Source organism: Danio rerio, chromosome 1 (assembly GCF_049306965.1).
Source record: "Danio rerio strain Tuebingen ecotype United States chromosome 1, GRCz12tu, whole genome shotgun sequence".
Taxonomy (NCBI): domain Eukaryota; kingdom Metazoa; phylum Chordata; class Actinopteri; order Cypriniformes; family Danionidae; genus Danio; species Danio rerio.
Window position 1 is genome coordinate 45326151 of NC_133176.1, and position 16350 is coordinate 45342500.

The following is a 16350-nucleotide window of genomic DNA, read 5'->3' on the forward strand; positions in this document are numbered from 1 at the left end:
CTTAAAATCAAGAGGTAATGACCTCTGAAAAACAAAGAGACATACACACTGACCGTATAGACTTGGAGGCACCCATTTCGTCTTAAAAGTCATAATGTCCAGAAACACAAAAGGGCTCAAGCCCAACTGAGAAACTGTAGGTGCTTGCCAGAGAACAGCTCTCAAAATCAGATCTGGCCCGCAGCTCAATAGTTTAAAGGACAGTTTGAAACACTGCAGGTTCTGGCAACAAATGCCTCCTGATTGAAGCAACAATTTTCATCCAAAGTGACTCGTGCAAGAACTTTTTTAAATAGTTCTCCTTCTCCCTAAAGCTGAGGTTAAGTGTCTTTCTCGAAGGTATGAAGTGATTGATCAGGATAACCATCTCGGTGTCTGACCAGGTTAAAGATCAGCTGACACAAAGCCTTGACCCTTTCACTAACAAAATCCAGTCGGTTGATTCTGCTCAAAGACAAATTAAATCAAAATAAATAAATATTACACTTGAGTGCATATACAGTTTAAACCGCTAATGTTACTTTTTTAAATTGCATGGAATTGCACGTTCCGGTTATTTTCACACTTGGTACGTTTGTTTTAAAATGCGATTTTCCGCCCTTGTTCTGCCCCTGCTGATTTGCTTTCATGCCTATGTTATTCTGAACTCTGGCACATAAATGCTTTTGCTATAAACCTAATATAATATACAATTAATAATTATAATAATTATTTTGAGTTACAATGACAATTAATGAAATTATGTTATAGAAGCATAAGATTTTTAGCAGTGCAGTTAATAGACAGTGCCAGAAAATGTATTTAATAATAATAGAAACAATTATTAAAAATATAATCGAAAAATATGATTTGCTGGCCAGTAAAAGGAAGTTTAATGCAACTAAAATATGAATTAAGAACTTTTAGTAACACTTTAAAAAAAAAGTTTTTGTTAAACATTTTATGTACATTTACTATAGTAATTACAATTACCGGTAAGTATGTATATATGCAACTAACCCTAAGCCCACACTATATTCTAATCCTAACCATAAATTTTAGATAGTACATGCAATTAATTATTATTTCTCAGTAGTTAAACAAATAGTTGAAATTTATTAAATCCTGAAGACAAAGAATGTTTTTGTTGTTGTTGTTGTTGCATAATTTCAATTGTAGTTATTGAATTCAAATGTTGTTTTTTCATAAAAATGTGAATTTATATTGAAATTAATGAATTGTTTTAGCCCGAATGTCTTGCACTGTACCAAACTGTCTTAAAGTCTGAAAGGAATCTTCCTTCCTTACACACTGTAAAACCCAACAGTCAAATTTATCAAATGAAATATAGTTAACTCAAAATTGACTGATTTCGAACTCAGTGCTGAAGGCACTGATAAGAATTAGTTTTAAACTTTAATGGTTTGTTGCAATTAGTTTCCTCAAAAGGTTTGAGTTACCTTAACTCTTTGGGTTTTACAGTGCTGATAAATGCAGTGTTTTAGTATAATTTTAGGCAACTTAATAAATCTGTGACAATAAATTCCTTATACAAAAGGGAAACTTGCATTGATGCACATAAAACATTCTCGTTCTCTGTGTATACAGTTGAAGTCAGAATTAGCCCCCCTTTGAATTAGTTTTCCTTTTTTAAATATTTCCCAAATGATGTTTAACAAGAACAAGAAATTTTTCACAGTATGTCTGATAATATTTTTTTCTTCTAGAGAAAGTCTCATTTGTTTTATTTCCACTAGAATAAAAGCAGTTCCTAATTTTCTTACACACCATTTTAAGATCAAAATTATTAGCCTCTTTTATCTATATATTTTCCGATAGTCTACAGAAAAAACCATTGTTATAAATAACTTGCCTAATCACCCAAACCTGCCTAGTAAACCTAATTAACCTAGTTAAGCCTTTAAATGACACTGTAAGCTGTATAGAAGTGTCTTGAAAATATATCTAGTCAAATATTATTTACTGTCATCATGACAAAGATAAAATAAATCAGTTATTAGAAATGAGTTATTAAAACTATAATGATTAGAAATGTGTTGAAAAAAATCTTCTCTCATTAAACAGAAATTAGGAAAAAATAAAAAATAAACAGGGTGGCAAATAATTCAGTCCAATTCAGTTATATATATATATATATATATACACACACACACACACACACACACACACACACACACACACACACACACACACACACACACTACCGGTCAAAGGTTTGGGGTCACTAGGATTTTTAAATGTTCTAAAATAAGCTTCTCTTCCTCACCAAAGCGGCATTCATTTAATCAAAAAATGTAATTATTTATTTTTTTTATTATTATTATTATTATTATTATTATTATAGTTATTATTATTATTATTAATGGTAATAGTAATAAAAGCAATAGTGACAGAAATAATATTTTATTTGAAACTACATACAATATCAAAGCAGTTATTTAAAATTCTAATAAATATTTAACAATTTAACTATTTTTTTACATTAAATAAATGCTATATAGAAGACAATATTTTGAAGAATATATTAATAGAATATTGAAGAATGTTATTTAGTATAACAATATAATTACACCAAAAATGCATTGAAATCTAAATTTTTATTACGTTTTTATTAAGTAATTTAGTCAGCATTCCCCCATATAGACTAGTGTAATGAATTACTAAAAAAATCATTTAAGCTGAATGATGAAAATTCTTACCCTCATAACCGACCGCCTGCTGTCTATCTAATAATGAGTATATTTTATACAGTAGGTTACCGCAGCATGAAAAACTAAACTGATCAATTATTAAAAAGCAATGCACTTTTCAACAAAGCAGTGACGCTTTGTTCCATGCTGTTAAATGACAGTCTGTTTTTAATATTCATATTTTAAAGTATCTGTTTGATCCCTTCATTTTGAATGACCTCTAACAAACTGCAAATTCATTATAAAAGTTATCCCTGGATATTACAGTACTTCAGAAAATAATAAGGCGTTGTCTTTATCATTACATTACACTTTCAATCATTACTCAGCCAGCACTTATATAAACCCCTTTATATAAATAAATAAATAAATAAATAAATAAATAAATAAATAAATACATATATATATATATATATATATATATATATATATATATATATATATATATATATATATATATATGTATATATATATATATGTATATATGTATATATATATATATGTGTATATATATATATATATATATATATGTATATATATATATATATATATATATATATATATATATATATATATATATATATATATATATATATATATATATAATTTTATTATAAAATATAGAACTGCCGCTAATTGCACCATGATCATTTCAGTCTATAAACTAATTTCTTTTGTCTTTGTCATAATGACAATAATTAAATTCTTTAGTAGTTATGTTGCCATTATTCGGCTTAATGTGCAATTTAAAGGCTTAACTAATAAACTAGGGAGGTTAGGTAAAAAAGGCAAGTCATTGGATGACAGTGGTGTCATCTGTGGCAAAACAATAATGAAATAATATTAATCTTGAGGAGGTTAATAATATTGACCTTTAAAAATATATACATAAACAGTTGATGTCAGAATAATTAGCCCCCATTTGATTTTTTTTTTCTTTTTTAAATATTTCTCAAATGATGTTTAACAGAGCAAGGAAATTTTCACAGTATGTCTGATCATATTTTTCTTTCGGAGAAAGACTTGTTTGTTTTATTTTGGCTAGAATAAAAGCAGTTTTTAATTTTATAAAAACCATTTTAAGGTCAAAACATTAGCCCCTTTAAGCAATTTTTTTTTTTGATAGTCTACAGAACAAACCATCATTATACAATGACTTGCCTAATTACCCTATCCTGCCCAGTTAACCTATTGAACCTATTTAAGCCTTTAAAAGTAATTTTAAGCTGTATAGAAGTATCTTGAAAATATCTAGTAAAATATTATTTACTGTCATCATGGCAAAGTTCAGGTAAGGAGGTTTTTTTATTGAAAAAAAATCTTCTCTCCGTTAAACAGAAATTGGGGGAAAAATAAACGGGGGCTAATAATTCAGGGGGGCTATAATTCTGACTTCAGCTTCATAGATTTAAATTAAAAGTTTTTTCTTATTCCAGCCAAACTAAAAGTTTATTGTTAACCTGTTTATTTAAAGATGCAATGAATGGCCAAACCAACACACTGAACAACAATTTTATTTTCACAAAGTTATTTGCATCATTAAACTTGACTCTTTGCATCATTAAAATGACTAAACCTGACTCTTTTTATCTATTTATAGACTTTATATAGACCAGCGTCTTCCGGTAGGATGCTTAGAACTTCCATTTACAGCGTTTACAACTGGCAAATCTTGATCCGAAAAGAGTGGTCAATACTCTTGAATGGCTTACAGCGTGTTTTAGTGATCCACTATTTATATTTTAAAAGATGTGTGCTAAAGTCGTTATGCTTCAGTCAGATGCAGTTTAAGCACGAAAGAAAAGTGTTCCCTTAATTCAGTGTCTGCCATCGGATCAGATGCTGAAATACAGCGTCAGTGTTCCCACACACAGGCAATAAATTGCTGCATTATAGAGCAAGCCATATTACTTGCATGAAACTTAACAAGTATCTAACGTTAAGCCATGCAATTTCCAAAAAATAAAAGTATGTTACTGATATGCTGATTTACATATTGATTTTAATCGGGAGCCGTTTGTAATTCAAAATGCCTCTTTATTTTCACTTTGTGCCAGTTTTTCAATGTGTTAATGGCACAGTACATGTGTGTCAAACATTTTAGTAAATTATATGCGTTTGGGTTGGCTATATATTTGAAAGAAAAGAGAAAATGATCGCTTTAACGATGATGAAATGGCACAAGATGCCGTTTGACGGTAATAATAAATAAATTCCAAATGTTGTTTTTTGTTACTATTAGATCGCATTTTTTAAATAATCAGTCCAGGAGGTGGCGCTGATCATTAGCAGTATTATTTTAAAGATGTTAAAAGAAAGTAAAATAGATTAAAACTATTATTTCAAAGCTGTCCAAATGTGACTGTGTGTATAACCATCAAGCTGCCAACCGGAAATTCGAAGCATCCTCCTTACGCATACATGCAAAGCATAATGGATCATTTTGCGTTCTAAGAAAAATGTCTGTAAATCAATTAAAATTTGATGTTAAAACAAAGTGATGTTTTTACCCCTACACATTTCAACTGTACAATATTTACAAGAAGTACAACCAACTAAAGCCTGTATGCTGAACACCATCTCCCTTCATTTCCTTTCCTCCTTTCAACTGATAGATGATCATTTGGATCTGACTAGAAACATTTGATTTCCTCATTGCAGTTAAAGGACTCCACAAATCAAAGCCCACCAATGGTGTCCTTATATTCAGGCCTTTTCACAAGCCCAGATACACTCAGTGAGTTGCCCAGAAGCCACTTCATTCTGGAATCAGGACAAATGGCAACGATTAGCGTGATTCTGTGAATGTCTGAAAAGCGGCGTTTTCTTTCCTGCACTTGACCTCTGACGCTGCTGTGGTTTGTGCAAACTCAGGTTGTGGTAGATGAGGTAACATGCGTTAGTCTTGAGACGCAGGTGTGGTTGAATAACCCGATCTTAGATCAACAGAAAACATTATACTCGCTCTGTACAGTGTCATTAATGCTATGGGAACATGAGCACAGAGTTTCTGGGACTAATACACCAATCAGTCATGCTTCTGAAACTTTCTGCTGCCATTTGACTGTATTTTAACCCCTCAGGCTCTTTACATCTTTGCAGCAGTTGTGCATTTTATTAAGCTGCTCGCTTAGGATTTTTGAAACCTGTTCCAAAAGCAGTTGACTGTTACTAGAAAAACACAATAGGAATGTTTTCTGGGAATACCTGGAATACGTGTACAATTATAAGGACATATAATGAAAAATACATATATATTTTTTCTATGTCTACGTACTTTTCTACTGTCTACGTACGGCCACTTTATTAGGTACACCCTATTAGTACCAGTTTGGAGCTCCTTTTGCTTTCAGAATTGCCTTAATCCTTAGTGGCATATATTAAACAAGCTTCTAGAATTATTTGTTAGATATTTGGTTCCATATTGACTTGATAGCATCACGCAGTTGTTGCAGATTTGTCAGCTGCACATCAATGGTGCTCTATTGGATTGAGATCTGGTGAATGTGGAGGCCATTTAAGTACAGTGAACTCATTGTCATGTTCAAGAATCCAGTCTGAGATGATTCGTGCTTTATGACATGGCGGCCACATTCTGCTGGAAGTAGCTATCAGAAGATGGGTACACTGTGGTCATAAAAGGATGGACATGGTTAGCAACAATACTCATGTGAGTTATGGTGTTAACACATTGCTCAATTGGTACTAATGGGCCCAAAGTGTCACAACTGTCAGTGACCACCTGAGGGCGCTGTAGTTCAACAGGACTCAGAAGAAACCACAGCGTCCCAAAAAGACTACAACTCCATACTTACCACGCGCATACACTGGAACACATACACTGATCTGTCATCACAGCTGTATCTGTTTTACCGTTGATTATCTGGACTATATATTCTATCATTCTACCACTGTTGATCATCGCATCGTTTATGCCGCCATGTTTCCAGTAAGTCTAGTATTCGAGTTTTGATTCCTGAGCCCTGTCTCTGTTTTATGTTTCTTATTTTGTTGTTTATTCGTACTTTGAACACCTTGTTTCTCTGTTGATACGCACTGTAAATAAACTGCACTTGGATCCGCACCTTTTTGTTTCCGTTTCAATCATGCATAACGTGACACAAAGTGTGCCAAGAAATTATGCCCCACACCATTACACTACCACCACCAGCCTGAACTGTTGATACAAGGCAGGATGGATCCATGCTTTCATGTTGTTGATGCCAAATTCTGACCCTACCATCCCAATGTCGCAGCAGAAATCAGACCAGGCAACGTTTTTCCAATCTTCTGTTCTATTGAAAAATATCTAGTCAAATATTATTTACTATCATCATGGCACAGATAAAATAAATCAGTTATTAGAAATAAGTTATTAAAATTACTATATTTAGAAATGTGTTGAAAAAAATCCTCTCTCTGTTTAGCAGAAATTGGGGGGAAAAATAAACAGGAGGGCTAATCATTTTGGAGGCAAATACTTCTGACTTTAACTGTACATTAATAGTGATTTTAGTTTTTTCACTGCCTACAACTGTCAAAAATCTAAACAATTTGGAGGAGATGCGCAAAAAAATCCTGTACACAGGAAGAGGTTGACAACAAAACCTATCAAATGTCTGAGCAGGGTTTTTATGTTCGATAACAGTACAGTATCTGGAATAATTGAAAGCAACCCTTGAAAATATTATAAAATAATGCACTCCCAAGCTGCTTCTGCTTCTTATTTTTCTAGTGATTCAATGGCCGGTCATTAATTATTCCTTACCAATTAATGCATTCTGTCTAAGCAAAATACTTCAGGACGTCTGCAGGCCTGTCTTGTGCCATCAATCACCTTAAATCAACATCAGTCAATGCTGGGTAATCAGAATAAAAGTGATGATTTCCCCCCCTTGGTTAATTCAGCACACACATATGCATTGATGCATGAAGGCTTGGTAGTAATAATGTGTTGAAAGCCTTGAACTTTAGCCATCTCCGCTCTTCTCCCTACAGTCCTTTTATGATCTTTCTTTCACAGAGTCCTTCTGGATTCCTTTTCATGTCTTAATTTCATGAGCTCAGCATACAAAATATGTTAAATACTGAGCATAATTTCTGAGGACCTATTCAAACTCCAAAGTTTCAGAAATGATTACTCCAGCATTTGGGCACCTTATTTTTTAAATATAGCTGTCATAATAACACACAATTTAGACCAGTGGATACTGTTTCAGTTTCAGGGTGCCAGAATTCAGATATCCTTTCTTTACTTTGGCACTAGGCATCGGTGGTGCCATCGCTTGTGTATTGACTGCAAATATTAAATAATATTAGAGCTCTGTGCCAACAAGTCATAAGACATGAGCTAATCCTTCAGTATGCCATTTTTTTCCATACGAGACCTGCAGAAGTAAGTGTGCTGATGGAAGTCTGGAAAGGATATATGGCGTTAAAGTGATATTCAGGGTTAAACATGATTTAAAAGTGAAGTGTGCAATTTTTTGGATGTTAAAATACTTTTTTCTCGCCTCTAATATGTAGAGACAACTGTAAGTATAAGCCACTGGACATTTTACTTCAGAAAATGATATAAACACTGTGGCACAATAAACACGGCTGTGTTTATATGAGTGCCCAGACTTGGCTGACACATAGAAATGGACTGAGGTTTGGAGAGGGAGGAACTGTTTGACTGACTGTTAGCTTATTTTGACAACTCTTCATTTATTACATAATCAATGTTAGTCAGAGACTAACCGAAGAACTCAGGAAAGCTGAGATTCTTTTTTGTGAGTTATGTTGCATTACTGGTGCAGAATTTATAGAGCTGACCTTTAAGCTCATCTGTCAATAGTGTAAAACATTATAGGTTATGATGGAAATACAGGATATTTGCAGATTTGCATAATGCTGTAATAATACTGAATTTTAGAAGTCATCCCTTCAATTCCTTGTGTGCCGCACTTCAATGTTTAGAATTAAGAACAGAATAAATTGAACGTAGTTTATGTTTATTTTTTTGGAATAGAACAAAACAGTTTGACTTTTCTGTAATAAATGTTGTTATTATTATTATTATTAGTAGTAGTAGTAATAGTAGTAGTATTTATACGATTGATTAATACTGAATTTTAGCAGTCATCCCTTCAATTCCCTTCAATTGTATGCCGCACTTATTCAGAATATTCAGAAAAGAACTACAGAAGATTGCACGTTTCATGTTCATTATTTGGAATAAAACAGAACAGTTTAGATTTTTTGTAACAAATTTTATTATTATTATTACTACCATTATTACTATCATTCTTATTATTATTGATTTATTAATTCATTTATTATTACTAATATTATTATTATGATTATTATGATTATTATTTATTATTATTTTTTGCATAAGGACTGAATATGTGATAAACTAAGAAAAATCAAACACAAATGATAACTTAAGAAAATACCTTTAAACCATTTTTCTTCAAAGCGAATATAAATAGTTCATAAACACTGGCATTCTTACTAATTAAATAAGTAATAAGTAATAAGTTTCACTTTTGATTGCACAAAATGAACAACAGATTTAATCTGTGTCATGGTAATCAAGTCTGAAATCAAATCCAGAAACCTTATCAACCACAAGTTAATATCAAAAAGACAAAGATTTAATAATATCTCCTTAGACTTTGACACAATTAATAAATCAATCAATCAATCAATAAATATATAAATAATCAAAGAGCTGTTGTTGAAGCAAAAAAAAAAAAAAAAGAAAATCAGAAAAGATATAATTCTCCTTTGAGATCTAATGAATTTTCAATGACAGGCTTCTGGAGAGTCAAAATTCTGAGCCGCCGGGGTGGAAAGCAAGTCTAATTACACTGATGGAAAAATGGATGGACTGGCTTTTGTTGAAAAGAATAGAGAACAATGGCTAACCAGGAAATGTTACAGCATGAGTAAAAAGACAGGCAGAACAGGCTTTCTGTCAGAGCGTGATTGATATGTTTGTTCTAGCCGCCTGTGCAGCAATCAATGATGAATATGACATTCTGGAGAACAGGGTGCACTTTCAGCCATTATACTTGTGCGTCCATCAAAAGTGATGGAGCAACATCCTTCACAATGAAACTCGTGCATCATTGATGTTTTATGAATATCGAGTACAAATCGCTTTTGGAGTTCAGTGAATACAATGAGGAGGAAGCCTTTACTCATTAGAAACTCTGCCTGCATGTGTCAAATTACTAATGCAAACACCTTTTACTTTACTTATATTGGTGAATGTCAAATTTTGTACAAGATTATTAATCAACTCAATTACATAGCCATTAGAAAAATGTTGCTTGGTGGTTACAGTGTAAACATCGTGCAAAATGTGTCCTACACTGTAAAACTAAGAACAAATATTTTTATGTTGCTTTAACTTAATAAGTTAAATAAGTTTTTCAGGTTTCAAACATTTTTATTTTTAAGTTATACAAAGTTTAACTTTAATATTTTAGTCAGTTTGTTTGATGTAAGTTGAGATGACTAGAGCAGTTTATTTAAACTAAAAAATGTGTTGAAGAGTGAAATGACAATTAGAAGTGCAGAGTTATATTTTTTCTTATACAACAGTTCTGTTTGGTTCTTCTGAATCTGATTGGGTGATAGCCATGCTATATTCTGCAATATCTGCACTCCACTTACAGCCTCCTCACCCTTGTGTATTACTCCGCCCAGCCAGAGTGACAGCTGATCAATAAACTCACTACAGTTTGACAAATATTGCTGCTTTTCAACAGTATGATGTACTTTAAAGTCTTTTAGGCAAGAATGTAGTTGTTTTGTATTAGAACTATGCAGTTTATTTTTAAGGATAGTGCTTATTCTTAAAATATTTATAATTTCAGAGTCGACGGCCATCAGCCTGTCATACTGAGCAAAGACGGTAGCGCTACAAGATGGCGACAGAGATTGCATAATAAGCCGTTAAAGGAGAAAAGCGTCTTCTTTTCGTATTTCAAACTAAAGCTAATCAAACTTTATAAATCAGGTAAGTGACATTCTAAGTTGATCTCTTTCTTTTGTATGTTGCAGTGCTATTTATGCCATGTAATCTGCTTGTTTTTTCTTTGCTTTGACTTTTTTTGGGGGTAATTATTGTGATCTCCCGATTGTAAATAATGGGAAATCTCTGTAGACTGATGACATTTCATGCTGTTCAGCCTTATAATCCTAAAATGTGAGCAAAATCACTTGTATTATGTTGTTTCAGCTCATTTTAAATAAGTAGTTTGAACCAGCAGTAGAAATATTTTCTTTGAATGTAGTTTTTTTCATAGTTTAAATTTGATTAGATTTGTTTTGCGCTTTCTAATAACTATTCTAATTATTTTTAAAATATATGTATCTTTATATATATATTTTTATTAGCATTTATTTGAACAGAACATGAAGTTACAGTTTAAATTAAAATTAAAAATATTTATTATATTTTCTTTTTTACTTTCAAATTTCTTGATAAAAAATCTTAAAAAAGGCTCTAAAATAGCAACCGAGGGTCTTTCTGAAAATGTACTGCTATATACATTTCTAGAGAGCACCAAATACGTCCAAGCAGGCAAGTTTTTTGCAGTTTTTGTTTTCGCGAATCCACTAGAGAGCGCTGTTTATGCTTATTCAGATCTTAAATTTCTCTCACGAGTACCGTATGCGCCTGCTGTTCTTATGTAAATCCACCTGAGGTCGCTGTTGACTAGTTGTAAAATGGTGCAGTCGCTGTTAAATAGTGTTTTTAAAAGCACTGATTGACCCGCCCACCAACTTCCCTAAACCCAATCAACTCCTTTCTGCATCTCAATTCTGCCGACGTACATAACGAACTAACTGGACAAACTGGTAACAGCGGGAAAGCCACACGGAGGTAAGCGGTCAGCTGGTAAGCGTGAAAAGGAACAGTGTCCTACTGCCCTGTAGTGTTCAATGTAAAGGCAAAATGCAGCCATACGTACAAAGCTACAAAGTTTGCGATCTCCAGAAATGTATATAGGGCTTTGTTTTCAGAATGAGCCTTTTTTGCGAAAAAGGCTTCATCAATTAAAAAAATCTATTTAGGTTATACTTCATATAGAGTAGCTTTATATTATAGCAATTTCTGTGTTTTAGATTACTGCATATTCAGGACATTCCTCAATTTATGATTAGTCAAATGATGTAATTCGTTTAAATAACTAAACAAAAGTAAATCAGTATTTTGTCGATCCACATGGAAAGATTTTACATTATATTCTTTCAGTTTTGAGTGACATTTTGATATAGTAAATTCCCTTCCTCTCGCAGGATCATTTTTCTCTCCTCAAGGTCAGGATTAACCTGTCAATCACGTGAGATCATGCCAAAAGCAGACAACAAATTCCTGACAGGTAAATCTAGGTGCATTTTGTCATATTTGAAAAGTTGTTTGTGATTCGAGTGTACGTCACAATCAGGAAGAAAGAGTGATTGCACCTTTTATGAGGATCTTTAATGCAGCCTCAGAGATGCAGCGTTGAGTAATGGCACTGGACTGCGTACTGGACAGGATGACTAGGGGCTGTTAAGACCCCACCAAGAGCTCTTAAAGTGTTTGAATAGTGTGGGAGAGGGACGATTAAGAGTGTGGGTGAGTGCCACTTTGACAAGGAACCGTGTGCACTCTACAACATGTGATACAAAATAAAAAATACAAAAACCTCTATAACCGAGTCCTGTTAAACCAGGCTCACACATGGTCATTTGACACAGATTTTATATAAAATAAAATATATTACATTTTGTTTGTATTATATGTTTCTATATAATGTGTTTTGTAGTCTTTGATCATTGTTTTGGCATGTTCACCAACAGCTGATTAACTGACAAATGTAGTTCAGAAGATTTCATTTTTATACCATTTTCAAACCACTGGTCATGTTATGACCAAAATGAATGTCGAAACCATAACATTTTTTAGGCATGTTTTGACCAAAATTAATAGATTAATAAATGCTACAGATAACAGAGTGCTTATGTCAGTTAGGTAAGGTTACCATTTCAGAATGTGCAAGGTTACTGAATATATCTCAGTAGATGATGTTTAATTCTGGATGAGTATTCTTGATTGTATCTATTTTTTGACATGTCTTGATCCGACTTCAGCCCGTTTCACACAGTATTACTGGTAATTGCCATAAAATTACCAGAGTGACTTTACCTGTAATTTCAAAACTGCACATAAATCCTGTTCACGCCGGCAACAATTTTCCATATTTTTTTTTTCTTGAAAAACACCATTCACACATCCATTCCAAAAAACTGGTTAATTCTGTGATGTTGTTAACTAGAAATGACCTCTAAACTGTTATGCTTGTATTTGTAAACATGAGGGGGTTCAGTTTGTTGATTCATTTATTGATTATTTGTCATTTATTTATTGATTTATTTATTATTTATTTATTCATGTTTAAATAGCATTAATGCTAAATATTTAAAATATAGATTTTGTATTGTAATGTAATGTAATAATGCTGTAAAATTAATTTGTGGTAATTTAGCGAAATTACAGTAACAGTACTGTAATGTTATTATACTGTACATTATACTGTTTATTTGCAGTAAATGTATTTTTACTGTAAACAGAAATTGCGGTACGGGAATACTGTAAAACATCTACTGTCAAGCTAATGTAAAAAGAGACTAATGTAAAATTACGGTATCTTGTTGGCAACAGTGCTGCCAGTAAGTTACCACAAAAATACAAAAAAATGTAACTGTGTGATATTTTTGTGAAAAAAAATGTGAAAATTTAATTATGACAATTTTCTGAAGAGTTGTAAAATTAACACTAAAATGCAAGTATTGCATAAACACAAAAGTTTCAAACAAACAAACAAACAAACAATCAATCAATCAATTAATAAATCACACTGTTACATTTTTTATTGTATTTTTGTGGTAACTTACTGGCAGCACTGTTGCCAGCATGATACCATAATTTTACATTAGTCTCTTTTTACAGTAGCTTGACAGTAGATGTGTTTTACAGTATTCTCTTACTGCAATTTCTGTTTACAGTAAAAGTACAAAATACATTTGCCGCAAATAAACATTATAATGTATTGTAAAGTTTTAACATTTGAAACTTTTGTATTTATGCAATTCATTAGGGATGTAACGGTATTGTAAATACCGTCATACCGCAATATTAATTTTTTTCGATATTACCGTAGTCGCATGACTCGGTAAAACTATAGGTCTTCTGAGAAAATTTGCTCAGGCGAATAAAGCGAACGGGAGGTACCGGAAACTACATTTCCCATCAGCCCAGGCTTGGCCATAATCCCTTGCGGTCTGTTGTCGCTACAGATCCAGTAATGCGGAAATGGAGTGTGCTGCTAGAAGCGGGGATCAAAAAGAGCTGGAAAACCCTAAAGCGGGTGTTGTCGCCGCGCGCGTACTGAATAGTGGTGTTGTCGCGTGAGTTCTTATCAGCTGTGTTGTCGCGCGCGTACTGAAAAGCGGTGTTGTCGCGCGAGTTCTTATCAGCTGTGTTGTCGCGCGCGTACTGTAAAGCGGGGACGGAGGGTATGTCGCGTCGCGGGGGCACTTTTGATCATTTTGGAAGGGAACTTTCCATCCAAGACTAAAAAGGGCATGTGCACTGCACAGGTTGAGCACTGTGTGTGCACGTGCCTGCAAGTTGGGGAATACGACTAATCAGTCATGGGGACTGCAGAGACACAGCACACTGTTCAGATTGAGGCAGACATGAGATCTCTATCTCACTCATGGTTTGTCCTCTCAAGTGGGGGAAAGACAATGCACAACGTTCCCCATTGCTAACAACCTGGGCCAAGTCATATCTCTCTTGTCCCAGAAACCTCAGTCCCAAATGAGAGGGTTTTTTTCTGTTGCAGGGGACATTGTAAATGCCCAGAGATACCAGCTTTTACCAGATTATATTATATGATAATTTTCCTTTAAACCCATCTCTATCTAAGTGAGTGAGTGATTAAATGTTGAATGTGATGAGTTTTCAACAATACTAAATTGAAACTTTATTTTTTTTTACATGGTTTAATAATTTTTTGTTATTAAAATTGAAGTTTCTGTTTCAAAGCTTACAGATAGATGACTAATTTGTATGTCATTGACACTTTTGGCACTTTTTTGGAGTATTTTCATAAGTTTTGTTTTTTCCTGTAAATGATTCAATAAATACCGTACCGTGACATTCATACCGAGGTATTACCGTACCGTGAAATTCTGATACCGTTACATCCCTACAATTCATGCATTTTAACGTTAATTTTACAACTCTTCATTTCAGAAAATTGTCATAATTAAATTTCTACAAATTTTAAAAAAAGGGATTTTTCACACATGATCTCTTTATAACAATTTACCGATAATTTTTCAGATTTATTATTAATATTATGAATTTTTTATGAATAATTTCTATGACACATTGCGATGTACACTAGGATGACTCGGTAGTGTTTTGTAACACACCGTAATAGGTTATGATGTATGACAGTTTTCTGATGTCAATTATTGCAGTAACAATCTATAGTGAGGGAGTTGAGGAACGTGCGAGTATTTAAAAATGTCCCAATTTTAATTAAGGCCTACATCTGTGCATATTTACTGAAGGTACAGTAGGACCCAATGCCCTATGTCATAAGAGCAACCCTGTAAAAAGTTCAATCTTTCCCATACAGTAAACAATATAACACAATGCTGAACATGTTGTTTATGCAGATTTTCTTTGAGCAGACAAATTTTAAGGTTTAGTTCATGTATCTGACTGCGTGTATTTAATGTCAAATTGATGTACATGCGGAGAACAATTGAAAATTAAGGATGCAGTGCATTGTCAGTGCTTGGTTATATTGAATTCAACCAAATCGATGACTCGATAATCAATTCAAATCTTTATTTCTATAGTGATTTTTTTACAGTGTAGATTGAGTCAAACAGCTTTACATGCTTTAGATGAAGTTTTATTAAATTGAAACCGCTTCAGTCCGGGCCTCACAGTTGCAGTTTAGTTCAGTTCAGTGTAATGTAAGTGTCACTGCTGAAAACCAAAACACTAAAGACCAAATCCAATGATGCACAGCTCCACAAGTTCCAAACCAAGCAAGCCAGTGGCGACAGTGGCTTTAAACAAAGTTCACCAATTGACAAAAGTGAAAGAAAACAAAACCTTGAGAAAATCCAGGCTAATGCCGGGCTGAACCATGAGATCAGTGTATGTTCGAATGGCATTGAGATCATGTTCATACAGTATGACAATCGTTAAGGATTATTAAAAATCTATGCAAAAGTGTAAGCCCGGCTTTAATCATGGGCAAACATGAAAAAGGCAAGGGATGGTGACAGGCTAATGAGTATGGTGGCAGGTGCAAAGTCAAAACAGGCAAAATCTGAGTAGGCGATATGTAGCAACTTGAAGAGTTATTTAAGTCCTCCACCCCCTTTTGCCATCATTACTCCGACCTGAAGCAAGTCATTTAACCCACGCTTTCAAGGCAATGGCCACAGTTACTGTAAAAAGTCATGCAGGTCATCAGTATAGAGATTATTGCTTCAGATATAGTCCAGGGCACTTTGGACATCCTGTCTATCTGGACATCCTGTCTATCCTGACCTGTCTATCTATGTTTTTAAAGTCTCTTAC

General features: G+C 33.3%; 1 long non-coding RNA gene across 1 annotated transcript in view; it reads left to right on the forward strand.

Annotated features, from left to right (window-relative positions):
* The window catches only part of LOC141386143 (uncharacterized), a 102008-nt gene extending 89085 nt beyond the window's left edge, over positions 1-12923 (forward strand). Inside the window, exons 4-5 of the long non-coding RNA XR_012407445.1 lie at positions 10562-10704; positions 11991-12923. This is a non-coding gene — a long non-coding RNA (uncharacterized lncRNA). The remainder of the gene's footprint in view (positions 1-10561; positions 10705-11990) is intronic.
* The last annotated feature ends 3427 nt before the right edge of the window (positions 12924-16350 follow it).